The sequence below is a fragment of the Hirundo rustica genome, chromosome 3 (assembly GCF_015227805.2).
Source record: "Hirundo rustica isolate bHirRus1 chromosome 3, bHirRus1.pri.v3, whole genome shotgun sequence".
Classification (NCBI taxonomy): domain Eukaryota; kingdom Metazoa; phylum Chordata; class Aves; order Passeriformes; family Hirundinidae; genus Hirundo; species Hirundo rustica.
The window spans coordinates 25,936,921-25,964,556 of record NC_053452.1 but is presented as its reverse complement, the minus strand read 5'-3'; the positions used below and the strand labels follow the sequence as shown (position 1 = coordinate 25,964,556).

General features: G+C 37.0%; 1 long non-coding RNA gene across 2 annotated transcripts in view; it reads right to left on the bottom strand.

Annotated features, from left to right (window-relative positions):
• Nucleotides 1–27,636, bottom strand: part of LOC120751317 (uncharacterized) — a 154,296-nt gene that overhangs the window by 65,501 nt on the left and 61,159 nt on the right. For both annotated transcript variants that reach the window (XR_005700381.2, XR_005700382.2), the window contains exon 2: nt 8,621–8,789. This is a non-coding gene — a long non-coding RNA (uncharacterized LOC120751317). The remainder of the gene's footprint in view (nt 1–8,620; nt 8,790–27,636) is intronic.

Sequence of the window (27,636 nt, the reverse complement as noted above, 5' to 3'; positions counted from 1 at the left end):
GTGGTTAAGCTACCACATATACTATGTATATGTGTATATGTATATGTATTCCAAAGCCTCCTTCTTTAATGCAGCAAACGTTCAAAAGGCAAAGCTAGGAACTTTTGTAAAAGGCCACAGATTTACCAAAAGTATCATATACACAGCTGACAAGTACAGCAAGAACTTGAGATGACATTTACATACACCCCAATACTAGTTGACTGGTATAACAAAAAATCCAAAAAGGAGTCACGCATACAAAAGAATATATTGAATGTAGTAATTTGAATGTTGTTGCATACATGAAGAACAGGAACAAGTCAAGTCAAAAAAAGGCTCAAACTTGGTGGCAGGCAGGAATACCCATTTAAAGCGCCCTCTGCTTCTTCATATTTTTGTTCTGTTCACAGAAACAACCCCTAAAGCCCTTCAAACATGAGTTTTTACTGCATGCTATGAAGTAGTCAAATATAATAAAGGAAAGATAATAATAATAAAGGAAATGGGTTTTTTATGACCTTCTCCACTTCTAAGGCAAGAGACCAGCATATGCAATGCTTTTACAAGGAGAAGGAGTAAATGTATTTGAATTTCTAAACACCTTGATAACAGGCCAGCTTTAGAACAAGGTTAAGATGAGAGGAAAATAACTTGACACAAGGAAAGCAATGAGGGGCATCACTGGTGAAGTTCCTTGATCTTTCAAGTTTTCTTTCAAAGTGCCCATCCCAAAGACCAGAAAAGTGCCCACAAAATACACTGCTCACACAAAATTCAAAGAGCATACAGCAAGAGGAGGCTACAGAGAAACAACAGGAATAAATAGATTGATCTCAGGTTGACTGCTACTCTGTGAGTAGCCACTGTGCTCTGTTTATGGAGATACCTGCTGTGCTATTGAACAAGGAGTCCCCCAGCCAGCAGTGAGTGACAAGGAAAGGAGGAAATTATATGATTTACTCCATGTGCTCCCTGAGCAACTCAAAGCACTCTGCCCATGCAGCTCAACTCGGTAGGGTACTTTGACTGTATACCAGTAACAAACAGCTTGTAAATTCAACCTTGAATGCTGCTCTTCTCCACATCTGCTTTTCTTTATCTCGGTGTTGATATATTTCTGTCTTATTTACCCTCACCCTAAACTCATATATTTTCTATAAGGGGCAGACCCTAAACAGCACATCATTCTTCCAACATGTAAGCAGTAAGTCACCTCCTCTGCAATGTAATTAATTGAAAACCTCAATAATAATAATAAAAACCTAGCATCCCTAGCCATATTTATCTGTAGTTTTCCTGATCAAACATCAACATGCATAAACAACATTAAGGACCAGCTAAAGAAAATAAGATGCCCTACAGAACTTGGCACATCTTCCCAAAACATTTGAGTTTAACTATATCATAATTAATTTTAATTCTCTGTTTGAACATCAAATTAGTTAAGAAAAATAGCTCAGCATAGAGTAGTTCTTTCTTGTTTGTAGAATCAAGTCATCTTCATACATGACCTGATTTGCAATTAGTTTGTAAAACTGGATTATTTAGTAATGTTTAAAGAATCCTTTTTTGCCCTTCCTTGTATATAATGCCATTACAAAACCTTAAGGAGATTCAGGTTGGTTTTTTTCCCATAGGCTGCAATATAGATTACCTTTGATGAAACAAGGTTCAACTTTGTAACAATCATTTCACATCTGAGTCATTCCTGAAGCCATGCCCTCTGAGGGACTACTAAAATGAGAACAGGTTAGATAATAAGACCAATTATTAATCTAATCTCTGGGAATACTCTTTATCATACAACTCAATCATGAGACATGACTTAAGACTTTGGAGCAATATACACATCAGTCATGGCAATTTTGGGAAAGGCAGAAGGAAGATGTTTGACCTTGCTATCTTTGGAATGGATATGTGACATTTTAGCTGATAGACAAGCACCAGCTGAAAGAGGATACTCTCAGGCAAGCAAATATGTCTTCTTCCATTATAAGATTTTCCATAGTTTAGTAACTGTATCTTTGTCTTGGTTTTGCAATTCAGCTCATATTTGCAGAAGTTTGTATTTTCTAGATCTCAGTCCATCCATTCTCTGTCTTTGATGATTTAGGATTAATAATCAATAAAAGATTACAACAAAGATTATTTCATTAGCCAGCCGCACCATTGTCCATCACTCACACACCAATTTCTCCTCCTGAACAAAGACCCTAATGTAGTAAATTTTAAGGTCCTTAAAATCTTCAGAGGAATATTAATATAATTGTTCATATCCAAGGAGGAGATTTGAGGTTTTGAGCAGACTAAACACTATGGAAAACAGCAGATTCTGTTACTATTCAATGCATAAATTTCCAAAACATCAGCAACACAACTATTTTTATAACAGGGAGCAATGTGCTTGTTTAGCTAATGGAAAGAGAACATTGTTCAAAACTTCCTCCTCCCCTTCACTGCATATGTACGTACTAGTCGAGTCAGAGAATTCTTTCCTCTTGTCTTTTAAAATCCCTGTTGATGATGGATGAGCTACCACAGAATGCACTGAACTTGATAGCTTTTTCCAGAGAAGGCAGTTAAAGACAGGGTTTGAGTGAAGAAAGCTGGATTTGCACAAGTGTAACAAAGTACGCACTTAAAACTTGGTCTTTGCCTTAGGGCTTTGATCATCTTGTAGCAACTGGTTCAAATTTGCAGACTATTTTGGAAGCCATCTTATTATTCATGAACCTTTTCTGTACCATAATAGCCACAGCTGTCCTCTACTTAAGGGTTTTTTTTCCCTGTGTACCCACAATACATATATCATTTGGAAATATGTGATTCCTTAAGCACGACAATAAACGTCACTTATCAAACATCGTGAATGCCTTCCTGAAGTCTGATCTTTCACCACAACTACACCCAACGTGATGCAGGAATTTTCAGAAAACAACCAACTGTTGATTTTAGTTGTGTATGTGGAATGCCATTTGTGAGGCATCATTAATGCACACAGGAACAAAAAACTCTGTTATAGATGCTACTCCTGAGTTAACAGAGACAATACCCTTGAATGTTTATATAATTGGAATGCATATGTAACATGTATTTTATACATACACACACGTAACTACATATGGTCATAATACTGACAGGCTGACAGAGCTGGGGTCATTCAGCCTGGAGAAGAGAAGGCTCCAGTACTGAAAGCAAGTTTACAAATTTTTTTTATTTTTTTTTTAACATGGGCAGATAGTGATAGCACAAAGGAGGATGGTTTAAAATTTAAAAAGAGATTTAGATTAGATGTTAGGGAGGAATTCTTTACTCAGAGTGTGATGAAGCACCTGACCAGGTTGCTCACAGAAGCTGTGGATGCCCCGTCCCTGGCAGTCTTCAAGTTCAGGCTAGGTGGGGCTTTCAGTAATGTGCTTTAGTGGAAGGTGTCTCTGCCTGTGGCAGGGGGGCTTGGAACCAGGTAATCTTCAGGGTCCCTTCCAATGCAAATCACTCCATGATTCTATAATGCCAATTTTCTTCCTTCACAACTCATAAAAACAACCAGTATCCAAGATTATGACTCCTAGCCCAGGTGTGTCAAATTAGACCTTTAGAAGAACTAAACAGTGAGAATATGAGAGCAGCAAATTCTTTTTTTCAGCAGTCATCAACAGATATCAGAAGTTCCTCAGAAAGGTGGAGAGGGGTTCAAAAAAACTCCACCTAAGATAGTTCCTGGCAGACAACATTATTTACAAGACTATTGCTTCAAGTGCTTAAAATTTACAGTAAAGGCATACCCAAAATGAGGGTGTGCCAGCTTTTAATCTCCAGTTAACACAAAGAGAAGCAAAACACGTTAAGGCATAAGACCGTAAGAAAAAAGAAGATGCGGTGCTTAATGTCTGATAGAATTTTTTAATCATTTTGTAATTAAAAAAAAAAAGTTTCTCTGATAACAGATGCTGACTTACACCACCAAAATAGAGCTTAATTGTTACACTGTTACTATTCATCAGTATGCAGTTCAAATGGAGCCAGAAAGCACAAAAGCATTTCCCTCTCTTTAAAACCACATATTTCATTAAACCCATTATAAAAAATAGTCTAATATTAGACAAAGGAAGTCTAATATTTTGACAAACTCATAGTGAAAAAGATGGTTGACCTTGAATTATACCCTATTACAAGAAAGCATTATAAAATACCATTTAAATTATTTTTGACTTCAGGATTTTCAGAGTCTGCCCTTGACTATAGACCACTGAAATAGCTGAATATTCAGGACCAAACATCTTCACAAGAGTGCAGAAGGACATGGAAAATTAAAGCAAGGGGAAAGCTCTTCTTCCTTCCTTTCCCCTCCAGGCTCTCCACCCCACCCACATCAAGTACCAAGTCAGCCCTGAACAGAAACATCTGGTGGTCCTGCTGCGAAGAGCAGAGCCCACCCGTTTCACATCCAGCCCATTCCCTGCTCTGCAGCCTCTGCAGGGTGACTCGCCCATCTCCGACCCTCCATTTCAAAGCCTGCTCTTACCCTATGGGGCACAGACATCCCTGAAAGGCAAGAGCACTCTCTAAATATTTTGAGATGACTAACATTTATTTTTCTTTTTGCTTTCAGTTTCAAAAAAATCAAGGTGGACTTTTTACCTTTTCTTGCCACAGTTTGGGAAAAGTGTTTGAAATCAAGCCCATTCTATTTTCTGTTTGTACCTTTTTTTTTTCCCCCGAAGATAAGCATGCAGTACGCTGGAGCTCTTCTATTAAATCAAAAAATGCCGAACACCAAACTGAGGTATTTATCTTATATAGGAAGAATTGATAAGGTTCTGTACAAGACAGCCTTTTCACTTCAATTCTTGAAGTGCCAGTTCTTCATCAAAAAAACTTATTACTTTCAAAAGAAACAAAAAGCTTAAATAAACCAGTGAATAAGACTTATTCCCTATTAGTACAGAAATCTGCATAATATTTATACACTTAGTTGTTCACATATCTGATTGAAAAGAAAAAAAAAAAAAAAAGACACAAAAGGAAGACAAGTAAAAATAACCCCAGAGTATTCAAAGATTTATGTAAGGACTACACCCTTGCTGACATTTAAGGAATTTCTGATGATACAGAGTTTTCTGACGTGAAAGCAATTTCTGACTAGGACTTTTCATCAAACCACTGTGGGCTGCAGTTACCACAAAATTGTTTCCTGCTCATTGCACGTTATTCCATGGTGATTGGCATGATCGCCAGACAAAGCATTTACATGTGTTAAGAGTACATTGAATAAAATCTCACAGTGGGAACCCATTAGTTCAATTTCTAGGACTTCACATGGATATAGAATTTACACACACAAGCACAAACTGCAAAATATGTTACTTGAATTTCTCATCATGGCACATTAACAGATGATTATCCTGTTCAAAGTAATTACATGAGCTTGAGCTCTGGAAAGAAGCACCGCAACATTTGTCATCTTAAGCTTACTTTCTATTACATGCTATGAAAGCAAGCAATCTTTCACCCTTGTACGTGACCAAACCAATACATATTTAAAAGGTGGTAGCAGCAAAGATACAGAAAATAAATATATCAGGTATTTTAAATTAAGACTTCATGACAAATTTGTGTTGGAAAATGGCTGCAAAGCCTGGAATCAATTTGATACTGTGCTATATGAAAATTCCTGTTCCTGGCTACCCCATTCCTGGTCTCCAGGAGGTTTGGGTGGGCGGACAAGGGGAGAGTGCTAATTGAAAGCAGTACAACTCTGCCTGTGAGGAGTCAAATGGAAGAAGCTGTTTGCCTCTTTGACTTTCATGTGAGCAAAACCTAATCCAGACACGTTCTGAGGGTCTAAACATTCACTACACAGCCCCATGGTGAGTGCCAAAATCCTGAAAGTTGACCTTGTATGCCCATGAGGTCAGAGCTCAAGAACTAGACTGAAATTTTAAGCAAGACAGACACTTTTATGTCTGTTGTCTATGAGAATTACTATGTCAAGGCAGAATAAGCTTCTGTGTATGTAGAATATTTCCAAAAAGAGTTAAGTCTAGCTTTATAAACAAGGAAAGGAAATTAGGTTGTTTTCGGTACCTGCAATACTTATTAATGAGCATGTATTAATATGCAATTATCCTCTTGGGAAAGCAGGAGTAATTTATGTTACATAATTGGGAGTTATTTATGATGTACTTGCAGATCCTGCCAAGCACAGATTATCAACAAGGGAGCTCTACCCCTGACTTCAGCTGCAGTGTGACACATTAAGACAAGCAGAAAGCAGGAGGCCGTAGTTACACTGCACACCACTTAATTCCTGCCTCTAAGGTACAGCACGGTAATTAAGTGCTAATGCTTACTGGAATTTCCAGTGGAAATTCAGGCAGTCACTCCCTGGCAGAGTCACAGACATTTTTTAGTCCTGCAGTTCTGCAACAGTTTAGTACAAACTAAAAGGAATGCATGTGATATGAATGGATACTACTCCTGGTCATATATTATTTATTTTAACATTCATGAGTCAACATCAGAGATGAAAACTTTATCTTGTAACAAATACCCTAATTACACACCACGTCTGACTTTGTAACATTCAGGCTGTAATTAAACTGTCCCAGAATGTGCAGGAAACTCAGTTCTGGAGTTGCATTCCAGTCCAATAGCAGAACAGAGAAAACTTGTGAAGACACAGAACCCTATGTTGAAAATCAGATTTTCAGAATCACTAAGTGCTATGCTTCAGTGATTCCGACTGAATCAGTAATTAAGCAACTTCTGAAAAACAACTTCCCTTAGATTTGAGCGCATGATAGTCAGTAAGCAAATTGCAAACTCACCAAGTCTGCCATTCATACCTGGTTTTACCCATTTTATTTTTGCAATAGCTACTGTTCCAGCTTGAACAGCATTTGCACTGACTTGAATTTCCAATCTCACTCTTGAAAATTGTATCATAAGATTGAGGTCACTCACGTACATAATCCATTTTTAAGTGGTAGCACTGGACCTAATGATAAACTCATTCCCTGGTCTACACTCTTTGTCCTTTTTTTTTTGGGCAGGTCCCAGCAGAGATAAATTGGCAAGAAATAAATTCAGAAAAAAAGATCCTAGGCCAGACTGCTGTATTTGTATTCATGTTCTTTCTGTCATAACCTTGTTTTGGTAGCATGGAATTTGCTTCCTAGTATGTAGGAACATGCAAAATTTCTGCACAGCTTTTTGCTGCAGCTGAATAAAGAATGATTTGCTAATGCATGCTATCAGTGCATAGGTGTTTTCCATCTTCTTTTCAGGCCTTTTGTTTCACCTTTTTTTGTGTACGTGTGTACATTTGGCCCTTCAAGATTTGCTGACAAAATACATGCAAGCAGAGCACCATATTAATTCCAATTGCAGTGATTAAAACACATACATTTTTAAAATTTTTTCCACCTCAGATGCTGAAACTCAAAAAAAAGAAAAAAAAATCCAGTTTTCTTTCCATAAGATGCAATGAAAAGCTAAGTCTCCAAATAAAGTAAAAAGTTTCTTAATAAAAACAAACAAACAAAAAAAACCAACTACCCAAACTTGATCAAAAGAGTGTTTTTCTATTAAAAGCTGGTTTCTTGGGAAAACTTTCAATACATCTCAGTGTTTTTTTGAATGCTAAGTATAGAAAGGATGCTGTGGCATTTTACAAGAAAAATGAAAAAGAGACTTGTTATCAAAACCTCATCATTTTTAATCCAGATGTTTTTAATTCTGGCATAACAAGCAAGAAGAGAGAAAAACAGGAAAGAGAAGAACAGAAGGCTTTAAATTAGTAAGAGCAAATGGATCTTCTAGACAACAAGTTGAAAATAATTGGAATTAGATGGGATAATTAGTTTGGTGAAAACGTAAACCAGGGATATATATGAATAAGCTAAGGACTTGTTTCCGCATGAATATTTGTGCATTCATGAAAACAAGGAACATCAGAAGAGAAAGTGTATCAAATAATTATATCACTTAGGAAATCTTATATTTCATTCAGACTATGGCATTTTATTCTGCTTTTGATATATAAAGACTTTTCAAAGTGCTACAGAATCTACAGAATATAACATCAAAAAGTCAGAGGTTGTTCTAACAAGTATGTAGCAGGACATTTTCTATGAAAACAGCTTTAGAGGAAGGGTCTATTGAAAGGTATTACTGAAGCACGGTATCAGGGGTAAATAAGAATACTCTGAAGAAATCCAGGTCTTCTCAGTTATTACACTAGTATATAAACAATTGTTGCAATTTATTTTTATTTTTTAATCACTACCTTGGTTTCTACTTACGTTGCAAAATAAATGTCTTACTGAATCTCTCAGTGCCAATATAACATTTTAGGTCAGTCTGTATGTTGGATTTAGCTTTCCCCACATCCTGACCAGAGCAAACTAGAGCCATACAGTCAATTTTGTCTAAAGTCAGGGAACTAGTGACAAGAAATTAAAGCTGTTCCTATGAAAGGAGAACATATAGTTTCTGTCAGTCATGAAGATATTGTCATGCTGCTCTGGCACACAGAAGGCATGATATCCTCTGTTAAAACAAGATACGAAGACAGGATAGAATAAAATTCTCCTATATAATTATGGCTGTATCCAGTACAACATAGGAAACTCACCGTACTGGTTTAGATTTGGCTTTCCAAATGTCCTTGGCTGCTTAGCACTCCTTCCAGAGCCAAACCAGGGCATTCTTGGCTTCAGCTAAATTTGTGTTAGACTAGCACACCCCAGTCTTCAGTTCCCTCGACACTGAGTTGTCTTTGTAAACCGAGGAAAACAGGATATCTGCAAATAAAAAAAAAGTCACAGCATCTTATTGTGAGCTTGAAGTGCATGTGTCATTTCTTTATGGACACAATCCATTACATTTTCCTATTTTCCAAATTTAAGTAATACAAACCAAGTAAGTCTCTTGGCCAGAAGAAGAGATTACTGGCTATATATGAAAATTGATTTTAATCTTCATCAGCTTGGCTTACAAGGAATCTATTTGGAACCATTTTGAAAAGTTTTCAGAAGGTAAGCTTCTTAAAATGTTTTGTAATCAAACACGTGCATTGTAGTCCTACAACACATATGAAAACACTGAAGGAATTTCCTACAGCTATTACTGTGAAATTATTGCATCCCTCTAATGACAATTATATTTAAATTATACAAAAAATAAATTATACATACTTCCCAGAAGGAAATGCTGTCATGCTTCCCATCCCCAACAGGATGGGAATTGGATCCATGATAATATGAACACAGAAAGTAGAATTATTAATTCTGGTTAATAAGAATGTTTTGAAGTTGAGAGTTTTTCCTGTCTTACACAATCATCGATTTACCAGATGAACTGTTCTCTGGAGTTGCCTATCCTGTAAACCAATTCAAGGGAGAGCCCAGCCAACTTGAACCACTCCCATTAACTTTCTACAAAGTTAAAAGAAGTCCACCAGTCCTTTGCAAAGTCTTGTTTGTTCCAAAACATAGCAGCATTACCAGAGCTGCAAAAAACTGCAGAATCAACAAAACGCTGCTTAGCTCTCCACCATCTCCATCACAGGGCACCCGTATATTATTGGTGTTAGGTATGAGGGAGAGAATATATCCTCTGGGAACCGAATCCTGACAGTATGAGGCATTCATTGTCTTAAACGGAGCAGGAAATAAAGAACATAAGTTGATTTTGCAGTACTGAAGATCTACTGAATAGATCTTTAGAAGATCTATTAGAAATACTTATCATATTTAAAGTCAAACTAGAGTTACATCCAGTCCCCCTTTATTGGGAAGTGCTAACTTAAATACCCATCAACTTCAATGGAAACAGAATTCCACCTCAGCACACCAACATCTGGCACAAAGTTAGTCTGCGAAGTCTGCTCAGACTGATTTCAGAGAACACAGATCTTTTCCAAATTTGGGATAAAATACTTAATTCTAATGCATAAAGGAAAGTTTGTAGAATCAATGGCAACAACATAAAGGACTGAAACATAAAGCATCAGTTACATCCTGTTCCTTATACATGCTATACTTGAATAAATTCCTCGCTGTTAACTTTTCCAACATTTAAGTTTTCTTTGAAGATGAGACAAATGGCACAATTTTAAGATGAGTATGGCCCAAGATACACTTCTTAGCTTTTCTATCCAGTTAAACTGAATACAAACCAACTCTGCGGTCACAAGATTGTGCTGTTGCTTTGAGAGTCCCTAACCCACTTCCCCTATTTGTAGAGTAGTGGTAGAAGGAAAACATCTCTTCGATCACCTTACATTATACATATGAAGAATTATTAGGCTTGTCACCCCCAGTGTAGTGCATAGGCAAGATGAGTAATGAGCAATTAAAGCTAATTTGAGAGGGGATGACAAAACCCCTCATGCATAAAAATCTGCTTAGTTGCAAAACCTTTTCAGGCTGTCCCAAGTGTTGGCTATATATAAATACGGAATACATAACTTTCTAATTTCCCTTTTTTATTAATAAATGTTTACTGATAGAAGGCTTTACGATATATTTCAAGTTTATTTGCAGATTCTGTAAAGTCTTGTAATTAATTTAAAAAATCACACTGAGAAAAACTTCATTATAAGTTTTTTTCCTCCCAGACTATTTTTTTATGTATTAAATGTGTCAAGAATGGATCTCCAGAATAGATTGCACAAATTTTAACATAGGTTCCTAAGCCTAGCTTCATGCGTGCACGCATCCTGGAAGAAATAGTTGTGCATGAACCGTTTATGGGAGTTAGGGATAAAGGAGCAGATGACTTAATTTGAGGCACAGATTACTTCAGAATTTGAAACTAATTTCCTGAATTACCCCAGAAAACATTTTCAACCATAGGATCATGTTAAATTTTAATGGGTTTCATTTAAACTTAAGTTCAATAGTCTGAGCTATCGAAATGATTTTTTAACATCATGTCCTAATAAGAAAAATTCAGTTTAGATATCTTACTTGCTATCGCACTATGGCAATAGGAGAGTGATGGTATTTTGCAATTACACCAGGAAAACATGTCCTTGGATTGTTCCTTTCCACAGCAGGTCTCATAGAGCTAGCAAATATACAGAGGAGGGCTACCTGCACAACCAACTGCTTGGAACTACTTACCAACAAGAATCGATTACACAGACTTGAGCTCTCTTCAGCCTGAGAAAATGTTTATGAAGTTGTACAATATTACCAGCCCATTCAGTGTTAACAGAGAATGAACAGTGATTATGCTTCCCATCACAACAGTTGCTGAAGAGCAACCAAGAAGAGCAGTGGCCAAGCTAAAGCTTTCCAGGACATAAGAACAGTCTGTTCACTACAGAGCATCCTAGACACAAGAGGATAAACCAATTATATGGCGGCGGCTCTGACCCTGCAGTTTAAACAATTGGTTTTACATACAGAATCAGTAAGACTTCCCAAAATGCTAAAAGAACATTTTTAGCCACACTAATTGTTTCACTTCAATTAATCAAATCTACCAGATTCAGAAGTTTTCATTTGTAATCTAAGCTCTCCAAAACATAAAAATACTCTGTTTACTACAGAGTATCTTAGACACAAGGGGATAAACTAATTATGTTATGTGGGATCTGACACTGCAGTTCAAAAAAGGGTCAGACAGTTTAACACCTGTGTTTATGGGATTTAGCCCCAGCATTCAAACTTTGTTTAGGTAGCCATTAAGCATGCATAGATGCAATTTTATCAAGAGTGGTGTGTTTTAGAATCCATCTGATGGAATCAATTACTTAATTTTTTCTCAACGGAAATTCAGTCAAAAAACACACACAAAATGTGTCTGCAGGATACTTTACAGGTCCAAAGAGGTGAACCTAACTTTCAATTTGTCTACTTTTACATCACGGCTACATTACAGGGACTGGTAAAGATGGAAGCTTCTGGAGGAAAGTTCCAGAGTAGTCTTTGTGATTCTGCAGATTTTTAGAAAGAGTGCCTTTAAAGCTGACACCGTTCAGTTCATAATAGTCAAGATTTTTAGGGTGAAAATTCATTAAAAAATGAAAATCAAAGTTTCCTTGTTGGAATAAAAATTAATTAATCTACAATACGGATCATAAGGTTTTTTTATTGTGGTAGGCCAACTTCTTGCTGTTGTGCTTTGTATCACTTGGATGGAGCAAGAGGGTATCTAAGAAGCTTTCTGTGTAAAGAAATTAAAGATGTCAGCTGTTAATGAAGAAGATACAGAGCTGGTTCATTAATATGTAGATGGTAAAGTTGGTATCAAGGTAATTTACTTCTAGAAAATCATATGAATTTAGTACTACTTGAACCACAAAATAAAATTCACTCTTTTGGTACCAAACAATATGTTTATATATAACATATTGCTATGCATATTGAGTCATTGTGAAAATGACCAGTTTTTTTAAACCACTCCCCACTAATTCCATCAAATACAACTGCGCCAGGATCCAAACCCACAAAGTCTGGGACAAGAAAGCTCTTTGCTTTTTCCTTTATCATCTAAAAGGTTCTTTCATGCCTACTTTCCCATGCCACAGGGTGCTGCCTTCCAGCCTACAAAGGCACAAAATATACTACAGGAGCTATAAATCTCTCCCTCATACATGTAGAAAACTAATTTCCTATATTACTTGTTCCAATCAACTCTCTGCTTTTCATTAAACACAGCATGTAATTTAAAAATACATTTGGGATACAAGGCTGAGAACTTTCTAAGACCGAACCTCAGGTTGCTGAAGAGTAAGCCAGCATTCAAGCAGGGAGATTTTCAAAAGCTACTTAAAATAAAACAATTGAATCGGTTCAATCATTTGAGTTCAAGCTCAGTTACAGTTGTTAAACTCCAGATTTGGAATGTATATGCAGCACTGGACTTTAAAACCAGTAAAGGCTATTTGGATAAAGTTAATTCCTAATCTCTTTGCTTCCCAAAGACCACAGATACTTTTACACTAGAACCTTTAACTTTAGAAAGAGTTTCCTCCTCTAAATGCATGTCAGAATATTTCTAGCTCACCATTGATTTTTGCACTAGAGCAGCACCCAAGAACCCTGTCACCAAGCAGGGCAACTTTGTGCAATACTTGCTAGGACAGTTCATGCTCCCAAGAGCTCATTTGCAGGGAAAACAAATCTCTTAACATAGCATCTGCTACACAAAAGAAACATGGTTTTAATTTAAGCAGTTTGGATTTTAAAAATCTGTTAAAATTACTTGTTTGCAAATAGTGCTGGCTGATGAATGGCATCTGTACAATGGATAAATGCTAATATAACAGTATTTCATGTGTTTGACAAACTGTTAGACAGTGATGCTAAAAATGGAACATTATTTATTCTGAAAATTGGATGGAGAACAGTTCTTTTAAGTTGTCTTTAAAGCTTTTGCAGCTTGAGCTACATTTGCAATTCACAATTAGGACAGGGGGCTGGATGGAGGAAGAAATCTTCCAAATATTTTTGGCAAAACAGCTTGGTCAAAGTGCCTTTTTTCTTTAAAAAAAGAGTGAAACAAATCAGGTTTTTGCTTTATATAGAAGGTATCAACCCAAATCTGTGATTTAAAAATATTTCCTTTCCTTTACTCCAAGATTTTTGAAGTACTTAATTTCTCCTCACACATTTCCATGCTGGTCAGCCAATTAATTACTATATTTTGTTTTTAAGACACCAAACCACAAATTAAATGGCTTGGACCTAATTAATACAGACTTTAGGTAGTACACAGTATCTTCTAGGCTGTGCCTTCTCTAAATTAGAAATCTTACACCTTAAAGCCCTGTTTTGCCTATGGCAGAATGTTCCTAGTATAGCTCCCATCTTTCAGACAACTACCTTAAATCTTGCAGCATTTCTTGGGGTCTGTTTTTTTTGGCCTACCTATAAAAATAATTTAATTCATTCAAAGTTTTATATTTGTAGGAATACAAAGCAATAAATTGATTTTTAAATCCTGCTGTTACATGGCTCCCATGTGCCGCATGATTTTGATTAAGGTGTCTGGGTTTTAGGAAAGGGATCCCTGAGCAGAAAATAACAAAAATTCATGGTTAGCTAAATCCTTTAAATTTAGTTGAATGCAGTAAAAATAATTAAACATATCAGCTGTCAGCAAAAATATTAGAGGCTCCCAGCAGATACATTTTGAACCCAGAATGGTTTTAAAACACTGTAGTTTTTATTAGCAGACACTGTACTCCAGTTCATGAATACAAAGTAGACATATAATAGAAAGGTGAGAGGTAAGTTTTGCTACCACATGATCTTTTTCAGATTGTGAAAAATAAGGGATAGGCAAAGGGTTATAATAAAAAACTAACCACACCCCCTAAAACAGTGCACGCTTATAAAGATTTGTAGCTGACATGCCACACACAGCTACAGTTCTGAAGATCTGAAAGTTTTTTATTTCAAAAACAAATTTTTTCTCCTGTTTTTGTTTTGTTGTTGTTGTTGGGGTTTTTTTGTTTTTGTTTGTTTGGGTTTTTTTGTTTGTTTGTTTACATTCTGAAATTGTCAGAACTGCCAAACCACAGCTTATTCAATAACTTGCAGAAATCTTTTTTCTTTACAAAAATGGCAAAAATTTTTTTTTTTCTTCTTTAGAATCAAATTTAGAGACTTTGACCTATTGTGCACAGGTATCCTCACATACATAGTCATTCAAGAGGTATTTTTCATACAGTTATCCAAAATCAATGCCTTTCAGATAAAAGCATTTCTTTATGTATTTCTAACTACTCTAAAAAACAACAATAAAAAAATCTATGGCTGCAGATGGTACAAACACTACCTTCCACTGAACATTGAAGTCTCCTGTTACAATTGGACAAGAAAAGCGCAAGTTTTCTTCTAACATAAATTCCTTTCCTTGGCAGTTTTTTTTTCTGTCTCTGTGTTCATGTTATTTTAAAACACTTTCATTTGATCATTCAATATTTTCCACCACCGACTAGGTGATAAATAGGCTTGCCACCTGGCTCAGCTTCCCATCCCCTTTCCCAGTTTGAATATTTCTTTAGACATGAAGGCCAAAGGAAATGGAAAAACTGCCAGAGGTATTTTTTAACGCTTTCAACAAACACAAATAGAAAAGAGATTCTGTACAGACATGAAAGTCAAGACCCTCTCTGGGTCCATCTGTCACCTCCTCCCTTGCAAAAAGTAATTCCTACATTTAAGCCAAAATTAATCTCACCAGAATTTTAAGGAAAAATATTGATTCAGTCTCAAACCTTTCAACTAGTTCTTGAAGAATCTATTTCTATTTCACTGAATCCTTTTCACATATTTTAGTGCTTTCTCAGCTTCCTGTATGCAGCCATTCCTTTCCCACTTTTCTGTTTCACTTTTTTCTTTTAATATCCCTGCTGAAATAACAAATCTCCTCTGCTCTTCCTACCTTTCAGGATGGTGCAGTGCCTGTCTCCTGTAGTCCCATCCCTGCTTCATGTCATCCCCTCTTCCTCTGACTTTCAACTCTGCTTTTGTATTTTCTGTATATATCATCCTACCACATTCAAGACAACACAACAAAAAGTGATCCCCATGGATAACTTTTTCCAATTCATCCTCCTCTTAGACACCTAGAATAATTGATTACTATATCAAGTAGTACTAGAATACACCCTAGGGTGGGTACCAGCTGCCACCCAATAGTCTACAAATGTACTACCAAGCATCAAAGGATCTATGCCTAATGAAGGTCTCCACCATCTACTCAAGATCAACAGAATGCCCATAGCTCCTTAGAGAAGAGTCTGCATTTCCTGAGGATGCCTCTCCAGCATCTTCCACACTCCTGAGTCAGGAGTCACAGTTGCTATTAGTTGGTATTCAGTTCCCAGTGGGACCTCTAGGAATAAATCTCCTCAGCAAAGTACAAGTGAAAACCTTGGAGTTCACCCCTGACAAACCTGTGCAAAGCAAATGTGCAGTGGGATTGGATAGGCTTTCACAAAGTCTTTGCACTGTTACACCACAGCAAACCCAAATCAAAGCTTTATTAAACTAACTAGGACAAATCCAGATGTAAAGGAAAATTTCCTATGGATTATAGCTGGAAAATGACAACTTTCAAATTGAATTTTCTGTCAAAAACTTTGTACATTATCTGTTTCCTCATACCATATCCCTCTCTAAAAAGAAAAAAAAAAAAAAAAAGAAAAAAAAAAAAAAAAAAAAAAAAAAACAAAAAAAAAAAAACCCCAACCAAAAAAAACCCCATCTCTATTAGTTCAGGGAGGAAAGCAATACAAATCCCAACTCCAACTTCTAGATCTTGAAGTCTTCATGGAAATTCTTACCTGGTGATATCATACCATCAACTTCATCAAAGGAAATTAATTACTGTGATCAGTTCTGCAGAAAGGATGACTGTTTCATTTTGAGAGACTTATACCAGCTAATGATCATGTCCACATAAAAAAGGATGAGGATAAAAATTATTCATATTATAGTGCTTAACAGTGATATTGCTAAATGTTCCAATCAAAACTCACATTTTCAGAGGAGAGCGGGCAAGCACAAAACTTGGATTTTGAATAACTTTTGGTTATCTCCCATTATAACCACTGAAACATTTCTGTGTTTGAAAAAGCCTTTCTAATTTGCTTAGAAAAACCAGTCCCCATTTTCAGCTCAATTTTATCAGCTTTTCCACCATATCACACATCCAGCCAGGCCATGAGAAGGAGATTGTGTTGTCCTGAGAACACTGCAACAATTATACACTCTAATCATACCAAATTGTTTCAGAACCTCCTGCAAACTTCATACAAAAGCTGCAGGGAAAGGCATGGGAAAGAGGATCTAGTTAAGGTATGTCTCAAATTCTCAGATTTCTGCCTGCTTATTCCAAGTCTCCTAGGCTGGAATAGTTGGCATGAACCAAAAGAAAGTTTAGTTGGCTCCAAATAAAAGCTGCTGAGTGCTCGGTCTTGACAAAGATTGCTGGTAGCTTGGCGCAGATACTCAAGGTATCCATGAGCCACCATTTTCCCTTTACCGCCTTTTTCACTGCTCCACAACCATGTTACATCTGAATCACAAAATTATTTATGTTGGAAAAGTTCTCCAAGATGATGGAGTCCAACTTCTAACCCAGCACTGCCAAATCCACCACTAAACCATGTCCCTAAGCACCACATCTACACAGCTCTTAAATACCTCCAGGGATAGTGACTCAGCCTCTTCTCTGGGAAACCTGTTCCAGCCAATGCAGGTCTGCCCTTGTTTCTGAAGACAATCTAAACTCAAACTTTAGTTGTACAATATTTTTCACAGAGGGAGGTCAACACAGTTTACTTTCTGCATAGTCTCCAACACAAGAAAATCTCTCCCTTCTACTATCACAATCACAATTCTACTTGTAGTTTTCTAAGGAGACGCCTTTCTCTTCAAAGTAACAAGTCCTGAGTTGAAAACCTTGGTATTAAAGGTACAACTTGAATAAAATTTAGCAGAAAGAAGGTAAAAATCATATTTTGCTAAGGAAAGACTGATTTCTTCCTAGTTAATTCTGTTTTTTTTAAAAATGGTAGGAGTGAAATTTGGCACAGTCAATAAGCAAGGGTTGCACAAAGCTGAAATTGCATCCATTCTCCACGTCCATGAGGTGGAAGTAATTTTACGGCAACTTTTGGGGGTTATTTGGATCCTGAACTTATCTTTTATAACAGTCATTCTACTAAATAAAACATGTTCTGCAAGTTGATTACCTCACTCTTGTGCTGATTAAATCATAACATCGGATGTTCCCACAGACCTGGGTGGCAAACATTGATCAACATCAAGGTGGCAAGTGCAGATTATCCAGGCATAACTGTCTGCAAGCATTTGGTAGCAAATAGGCTGTGTCTGCATTTCTGCAGAAAAGCTTCCTGAAAATTCAATTCCAGCTCACATTTAATTCTTGCATATACCTATTGTGTCACCAGTACTAGACAATACATGGTAGCACTGAATCCATTTTGCAGAGGTAGCTTAGAGAGCAATCGAAGCCAGAGAATGAAAGGGCATAAACTTCAGAAAGTCAGTGCTCAAACCAGCAATGTTGTGAAAATTTTCCCATTCCAGTGTCTGGCACATCCTGCATTTCAGGTTTCTCTTGCTTGTTAACAGGAGACCTGTCTCCTGCTTTTCTGCCAGTACTTTATAACTGGCCTCAAAATGATTAACTTTACTGCCCAGTGGCAGTGCCTCCTTAGCACTGTTCACTCCTGGGCTGTCTCTCCACCATCATTTCTCGTTCAGGATAACTCTCTTTTCGTTGGTTTGCCTTTGCCAAGTATTTACAAAAAGATCAATGATTCAAATCAAACTGAAGAGACACCTTGCTATCAGAGATATGCTGCCACCAAAAGGTAAGCACTGTGTTTCCTCCAAACCTTTAAGCTATTCACACCAGGTATTTTGGCTAAAGAGATCCATAACCTTGACCGTATTTGGTGCAGTTTCCTCTCTAGGGTATCTCTGTTTACAAACATTTGTGTCTTGGTCTAGAAAATGAGGCCTGCAAGGTTTAGACATAAATCACAACGTGCGATTCCCAAAGTGGTGAAAGAACAAACATAAACACTATCATTAAAACAAAATTACTGCCAAAACTGAATTTTGTTCTTTCATTCTTCATCCAGTTTCCCAGTCTTGAATACTGTGAAAACTTTCAATGAACTAAGCATTTGTACATATGCTTATATTCAAAAGTACAAATAAAAGGAGCCAAAAATTCATAGAAAAATGAGTCACAAAGATAAGACAGAGGGAGAAGGAAAATGGGGGAATAAAACTGAATAGCCTCAAGGTAACTTTAATCTAAAGCCATAAAAATTCTTTGTAGTTTTATTAATTCCACTGCTTAAGAATGATCTGCAGTCTGTTTTCAGTAATAGCTATATGGAACTTAATAACATATCAGACAGCAATTAAATCAGCAAATGTGCCTACAGCATTTTGCATTAGAGACGTGTTCTGAGAACTGCAACGTGCCAGATGAGCACAGATCTCCAAACAAGTCTCACCTCAAATGTTTGAAATGTTCACACAGAGTAAACAAGGTGTTTAGTACAGGGAATTCTAGAGCCTAAACAAAAGCGTTATGAGCACATTAGATTGGGTTGCATACCAAATAAACTACACAGCCAAACACAGCAATGAGATGAGGACGACTTTATATCCTCTTTAGCCACGATGGCCCACAATGAATGTTATCCCCTAAATTAAGAGCTCTCAGTTTTAATGCAGAAATTACTGCACTTAAAAGTTTTAAGCCAGAATTCAGGTTGCAAGAAGGACAGACAGAAAGGAGAGAACTCCTGCCACTGGAAACAAGAGACACATGTTTGTCTCTTTTGGCAGTCATTGACAGAGCAGCTATTTACCAAGAGAGAACAAACATACCACCTAGGCAGAAAAATGTTTGTTTACACTGCACGACAAATATGGAGAGTTTAGCTTCTCCATTTTTACAGGAACAGGCTTTGCAAACACAGCTTTAATACCAATTTGAGAAACTAGGTCAAAAATGCAGGATGCCCAGCGTCATGATGAAAATCAGGTAGCACTTGGATATGGAACTAGTATGTAAATGGATGTAGACTGGTTGATTTCCAGAGAATCAAGAGAGGATTGTGTTGAAAAGAAGTCTTTCAAAAGGACAAATGCAAGACAAATGTGTAGAAAATTCAGAAGCAGAATTTGTCAGAAAAAAAAATCCAAAGTAAATTTTGTAGATGAAAAAAGGCAATATTGAACAGTACAAGAGCTAGAACTTACAATCAAAACCCTAAGAAAATGTCACTTTTTTACATTTACTTTACAGACCAATTTTACTAAGCAGTTCCTAAAGTAGCACGTACATTGAAAGTATTTAGGTTATAACCAAACACAGTATTATTATTAAACCCAAAGGATATTAAAATCCCTGAAAAAAACTCCTCAACTCCTCTGAAAAACACTGATTGTTAAAACCGTGTGTAGCTGTTTCTGATACATTGCTGCAGCACCTCACTTAATTTCAGGTCTGTTAAAGTAATCCCAGTAAGGGAAAGCCTACACACTTCAGCTTAAAGAGGGGTTTGAAATGATTTGGGAATTTCCTCATGCTCCTGCAGAGTATTTAAAACAAAACAAAAATTCCAATGCGTTTCAATTCCAATGTCTTTAGCACTCACACAAGTATGTGCAAACAGTAGGAGGAAAGATGGGAAATTATTTCTATGAGAAAACCTCAAACATTCTCTAAAGAACAGTAAAGATTACTAAAATAAAAATATTTCAGGAGACTATATTGACAATCTCATGCAAAGTGATTATTTATGTGCAAGCCTGTGTGCTTCACATGTCAGTATATGACTGCAATGATCCTGATTTACAGAACAGTTCTCTGGTAGCATCCATGGCACAGAGTGATTGTCAGTATCTGGCAAGAACACCAAGTATCTAGAGCTTTAGCACACAGTTGCAACAGGTGAATTCCCAGGGCTCCACACGTGGATTTTTTTAGATCTGACTGTATGGTATCAAGCACTTCCTCACCAAGAAATAAAAAGCTTCCTTAAAATGCCACTAAGTGAGCCTGTTTAATAAACAGTAAAAATGTATACAAAGTATATTCAACTCCTCCACCCTATGCTGCAGAGAGGCAGGATGAAAAACTAATCCAATTTGTATATCACACATTAAGGATACAGTGGGGGGGAAAATCCCACAAAAAAATTATTACAGGCAGAAATATCACCCATTTAGGCTACACAAGTAACACACTATATAAATGAATCACATTGATGTTATATCTTAGGCTTATCTTGATATTCATTCCATGTAGTAGGAGGAAGCCTGAATCATGGAAAATATTAGCAATAGGTCAAAAATTATTAGGGAACTCCGATGACATGAGTCTAGAGAATTAGTGCTGCAACAAAAGAGGCAACTTTTAGAAACTAGGATCCTCTCACACACTTGGGTAGCCCAATAAAGGGAAACAGGCAGCTGAGGTTACACACAACTGCAGCTGCTTAGGGCTACTGCTCAAAGACCATCCCTCCAGGCATTTAATGCCCTGCTAGCTGCTGTTCAACATAATGCTGCCACAGACTTCAGTGGCTTTGGCCAGAAATACTGAGTCAAACCTCCTGAAGTACAGTATTTTTTTGGACAGGGAAAATTTCTCTAGCTGAGTCCCGTTCCTTTGACTTGTTCTGGACATCTGTGTCAGCTCTTTTAAGGAACGGCCAGAGGCAGACCACCTACACTGAGAGGGGCCACACCAAGACATCAAGAGTCATGTGGCATAAGCATGGCCATCCCCGCTTGGGTGGCTTAGGTTCCAAGAATTTGCGAGACTGAAAACAAAGCTGAAAAACTGTAACTAATTTACTAATTTTTGCTTCCAATAAAGGAAAAAAAACCTTATCTTTCTGCTTCCTCAGAGGCTGTTGGATCCTCAGTCAGAGGGCAGCCATGAAGAGCTGAGATGGTGGAAGACCATGCCATGTAGAATGAAACATCCTAGTTCTGTCTAAGGAAAGCAGCACAAGCATTTCCCATTCAGCTTGCTGGCTCCTTGGATGCCTGACTCTCCATCTGTGGGCAAAACTGGTGCCTAATTAGACAAGAGTATTCACAGCCTCCACTAGCCAGCAACGGGTTTTCACTGAGGCCCAGAGAAGTCGTCTTAAGGGTAGGTCACCATATCCTCACATCACCCTTTTCAATGAGATGGGTTTGAGAGCTCCAAAAGCTTCTGACAATTTCTATTTACTTTTTCCAGTACATGAAATGCAGCAACAGCAACTCTCTGATTTTCAAGAGAGTTTCATTACCATCAGAAATATAGAAGTAGTTTTCCTTCTCTTCTCCTGAAGCATGTGAGTTTGGCAGCCCACAGCATGTTTGATGGGATGTTATAATAGCCACCCATGCAATAGGATATTCATTTTAGTCAGATGTCATAACAGATTCTGACATCTCTAGATATCATCACTGATGTAAAATAAAATTTGATGGCACGAGGTATTACTTCTGGTTTCACCATAACTTGCATTATTAAAATATTTCTCAGAAGTTAAGTGTTTTTAAGTTACTTGGTAGTTAATTCTATAGACTGGTTCATGTGAAAAATCCATGATCCCAGAATTAAATGAACAATGCAGAAATAAACAATACCTTCTTAACAACTGAGACTTTGGATTCCTCCAAAGTTCTGCCCACATCCTTAAGAGTAATTAAGAAAAAAAAAAAAAATAAAGTCTTTGGACAGGTGAAAAACAAGCCTTTTTGGCATGGAAACTGGACTATAGTTCTGTACTACAGAAGTACTACAACTTCTTTCCACATTTCTTGACAAACAGATGAATTCTCACGCAACTCTCAACCACACACACCTTGAGAACTAGAGCTACACTTCTGCAGCTCAGTGATGTGGTATTTATTCTAAGCACTAAAAGCCAGCAAAATTACATCCCAGGAACATTTCAGGAAATCCCTATTCCAGTCTACAAAAATCTTGTCTCAGAATACAAAAAGTACTGATACTCCATAATGTTTTACTTAGAAGTTTTAAATTTAGAAGTTTTAAATTTTTTTTCTGCTTTTTACCCAATTTCTGCACTGTTTTTTTACACTTTCTCAGTGCATCAGCAAAGGAAGTAAGTTCCTTAAAAATTAAGGTCAAAACAATAATTATGTATGGATCCAGAAAACCAGCAGGAGTCTAGCTCAAGCTGTAAGCCAGATGGGAGGAAATCTTCATTCTCATTGTTTTAACTTGTTTTGGGAACAGTTATGGAAGCCTCTCTGATGGAAACCTCTGCATTGGGACAAATTTCATTTTTCCCTTTTTCATCTTATGAAAACGGTATGTACATTACCTCAAAAGACACAGAGAAAAATATTCTCCCGTGACTTTCCCAACATTAGGAATTTCCAGACTTGAACAGAGTGCTTGCATGGGACCAGCTGGATATCTTTAACATGGTGCACTCCAAAATTTTTGTGGGCAGAAACAAGCAAGTGGTGGTGGTTGAGGAAACCAGTGGTAGCAGCCATTTTAGGGGCATTTCCTGCACAGTGTCTCTGTGTTTTCAAGTTGCTATTTTATTAAAACAACTACCAGATCTAAGAGACATAGCATTACCATTGCTTATTTAGAGAGGTTTGGAAATTCCCTCAGTACCCAAGAAGATAAGAAAAATGATGTTTGTAACCAATTCTTACTCAAGGCCGCACAACAAAATCAGTAGTGATTGCTTTGTCTCTGGTCCTCTCTCTTTTTGCATAGTCATTCATCCTATTCAAGTAGCTACTGCCAAGAGTACATCTAGTACTGAATGCAAAACTAACAGCGCTGAAGTGCAGGACTTAGAAGAACCTATCGACCCCAGTTCTTATTTAGGCAGAATACTAATTCATCCCTGGCAACTTGTTTAGTCTTAATCCTTTCTAAGTTTCAGTCTGTCCTTGTGACTCATATTTTCTGAAGTGTTCATTTCTGAAGTTCTTCTCTGGACTGTTGTCAATTGGCCTACATTTCTGAAAGTACAATTTTCAGAGGAGATTTCATAGTCACCACCAGAAGAAGAGGGCTAATCAATTTCTCATTTCACTTTTTTGTGTCTTTACCATTTGCATTTACCATGTTTTACCATCTAGCGTAAGTACCAGGTCTTTTTTACAATACTGTTGTTTCATAGCACTGTTATCACTGTTGTTCTGCATCTCCTATTTCTTATTTTGTACTCCCCTTCATTTTAGGCAGAAAATTGTGCCTGTATTTCAGCTCCACCTTCTGATTTCAGACCACTGCTGATTTGTCTAGACCATTCTCTTTTTATCTTCCCAAGAACTGCAATGGCTTTGAAACAAACTTATCAAGTCTGATAGTTCCTACTTTTTTTTCCATCAGCCTACATCATTGAAATCAGCAGTTCACTCTGGAGCTGGGTATGACCTCACCTAACATCCTCTCTCGTGATGATAGCTTAATCACAAAAAGCTATATTTTTTCCAACCAGAGCGCATCACCATCCATATTTCCTTAATTTTGTTAGGAGAACGCTGCCTTCTAGGAGAGTATTTAAAGCCTTGGCAAATTCACAATAGCTTTACTTTGTGCAATAGACATACATGCTATTCTGGGGAGAAAACACAAACCAAACAAACAAATAAACCCCACATCAAAAAATTTTATCAAATGGAGGTATTTTAAATACTATTATTCTCCAAATGCAAACAATTTGTTCCCACAAGCATTTGCGAGTCCCAATTGCACCGATCTGCCTCACTTTCTTCTTTCTCTCCCCACGTTTAAGCTGCTACTGCTTCTTCTTTGAAGGAAAAAAAACACCTGCCTTTTGTCTTCATCCAGTTCCTTGGCCTCCCCATGCTCCTCATATCCCCACCACCACCCACCACTACTCAGATTCCTTCGCATACTGAGCACTTAGCTACTGGCAAGCAGCTCTTTCTTCTTAATGAAATTAAGTTATAGTAGCCAAGTCTCATCTCCCATTTAGCCTTTTTTTGTTAAAGCCATAACAAAAATACATTGCATTGGCAGTATTCTGTCCATATGTTTGTCCTTTCTTTGCTTACTTCAAGAAAAGCTTTGAGTTGTGAAGCCTATGGTGATTTTAATTTTTTTTTAATACTACAACTTTTAACTAGTATAGTCACGTGCCAGTCTTGACCATTTTTAAAATAACTGCTATTGGAATGTCCCTATTCAAAAGATATTTTCACATAATCAGTTTCAATGTTTGATTTTGTCTTCTGCACTGGTTGGTGCAATAAAACATATATTCAAACAGTTCTACCAGACTTCCAGTGCAGAATATAGTCAGATTATCAGCCTATTCTTGTTTTCCTGCTGTCACATATTACTTAAGTGGAAAATATTCACCTCCTTGCTTCTGTGAATGGAACAAAATATTAATCTAATTCTGAAGTACAATCTGTGCACTTGCACAAGGAGTAGCTTCAATTACTAGATGCAATTTACCATCCAGCTATTTGTAAAGCATATCCTTTTATCTCATCAGCTGAAGTGGAGCAATGTTTACAGCCTTCCCAAAGTTTACATGCTGGTGCAAGTGCTACTCTACCTTGCTACAGAACAGACTTTGAAAACAGGAAAATAAACACCATAAAGGAGAACCTTTTGGGGAAAACATCTGAGAATTTTCCAAAAAGCTTTTTTTCAGAGATGATTAAGAACTGCTTTCACGTATTTGCAATCTTTGTCCACTCGTCTTAAAGCCATTTACATATTAGTCCTCACAAGATGTCTAAAGTTTGGGTTTTCAGTAGTTTACACAGATAAATAAATAAATAAAATTCCAAATAAATACAAATGTTTGTTAGCTTAAAAACTTTCTGATCATAAAGACAGTAAGAGAAAAGGGGAAAGACGTTTGAATTTTTGGACACATGAATACTTTCTACATCGAGATGATAAAAAAAGATTTTTCCATACTGAACTCTGGCTTCAGGCAAACCATCAAGACTTCAAGGAAGTCACTTTTTTTGTCTTCTCCTTTGACAAAAAATATGAATCTATATAGACTCCCATTTTTAAGCCCCATCTTAACCTGTGACTACAGTGTAAATATAAATGTGAATACACATAAATAAGAATTTTAAAAAAGTTTTCTCAAGAGAGGGACAACCACAGGCCTGTGAGCCTCATATTAGGGAAAGAGTAAATATTTCTAGGGAAGGAGCTAATATTTCATGTTAGGGAAAGAGCACATATTAATATTAGAGTATATGGAGAGAAGTTACAAAGCATTCCTTCATTAGTGTCTGCTAATTCACTCTATTCAGAGAAAAGCTGACATAGTTTCTATGGAGAGAACACTTGTCTTGAAAACCTACTGAAGCTGACTGCAAGAGTTATCACACAGCTGATAAAATGAAGAACTGAATAAATTACTATTTTCAACTTGTATTTCCAAAAGTCATTTAAGGAGACCTTATACAAGGTCTCTTGAAGAAATTAGACCAGGTGTAAAAGTACAACATTGAGTAAAGGAAAGAAACAGCCCAGAATAATAGAAGAGTCTGTTGGAGGGACTGTGCTGTTTAACCTACTCTTAAGTGACCTAGAAAAGGGAGTAACCAATGAGGTGAACAAATTTGCTGATGGAACAAAGGTATTGAAATAGGTAAGGGGGAATGGCAAAGTCAATAACTAGGCAGCTTGTTCCAATCTTCTGCCACCCCCAATATAAAAAAGCTCTTCCTCATGTTGGGCTTGAATTTCTTGTGTTTTAGGAAATTTAGAACATTTGAGGAAGGACTAGAGGAAAAAAAAAATCAAAATCTCATTTTCATGTTATTACGTTTTCCCACCACTGGCATGGTGAGCAGCTCCGGTCAATTCTAAAAAAGTAGAACAATTGGAAAGAATTCAGAGCAGAGCAAAAAGATTGAAACCAGCTCCACAGAGAAGCAAACAAGTAGGCTGAGCTTCTGTAGCCTGGAACAGATGTAACTAACAGGGAGATGCGAGAGAGGGACATAAAATCATAAGCATTATGAGAAGGATTAAAACAAAAAAAGTATTGAGAGTTTACTTTTGTCCTGGTATATGAACTGGGGTGTGTTGAATGAAGCCAAACAGGAATAAGAGGAAAAACACAAGTGGTTGTAGAGTCAACAAGTGACAGCTGTCAAGAATTCCTTGCCAAAGGCTGCTACTGTGTGCACAGTTAAACCTGTGTGCACAGGTTAAAGTATAGGCTGCACAGATTTATGAGAGAGATGACTGTGGATTTACTAAAAGATAAAACAGATCAGGTTTCAGGAAAAAAAAAAAAAAATCAAAATGAAGTGAAAATAGTTGAAGGCTGAAAGACTAGTTTAGAAAAAAATATTATACACTTGCCTTGTCCTTACTTCCCAAGGAATCCATTTCTAGCAACTGTAGGCTACAAGGAACTGGGGACAGGTGGCTCTCTGGTCTGAATCATTATGTTTTGAGACAGAGGAAAAAACCTTAGAATTATTTGTGCTAGGACTGAACCATGCCATTGTTTCACGTATCATGTCCTGACAAATACTGAGCAGAGGCACCAAAGAAGGATTGTTAGTTTAATTAATATCAGATATCTTTGACACAATATCTAAGCTACAGGTAGGACAAGGGACATGAAAGGGACCTCAAAAGTATAACAGCAAGCATTTTTGCCCTCTCCAGACAATATAGCCATTTCTATAACTAATCTCCCTTCTCTACAGTATTTCAAGCTTAGGGCTGAAGGGAGAATGGTGGAAGGGAAAAGGAAAACTCATGAAGATAAATCAAGGAAAAGTTTGTTTGATACGATGTGTTTTGATACTCTGTGTCACCATTCATAAAGAGATTATATAGTGTAGAAAGGTTTTTTTCAAAGACACTGGTCCATTTTTTCTGCCTTTTGACTTTTTCTTGTTAAGTAGGTATGGTTATTCCATGATTTGTCCATCCTTCAGGGGATCTGTCCAGCTGTTTGGATCCGTAAAACAAGGTATATGACCCATAGCTGTCCATATGTTAGAGACATACTGAGTTTCCAATAATCAGGATGTTGGAGTAACTTTCTGATGCCAATCCTGCTCCTAATCTTCTCAGAGCAGAAAAGCTCTACTTCTGCTACTAGGCAGGGGG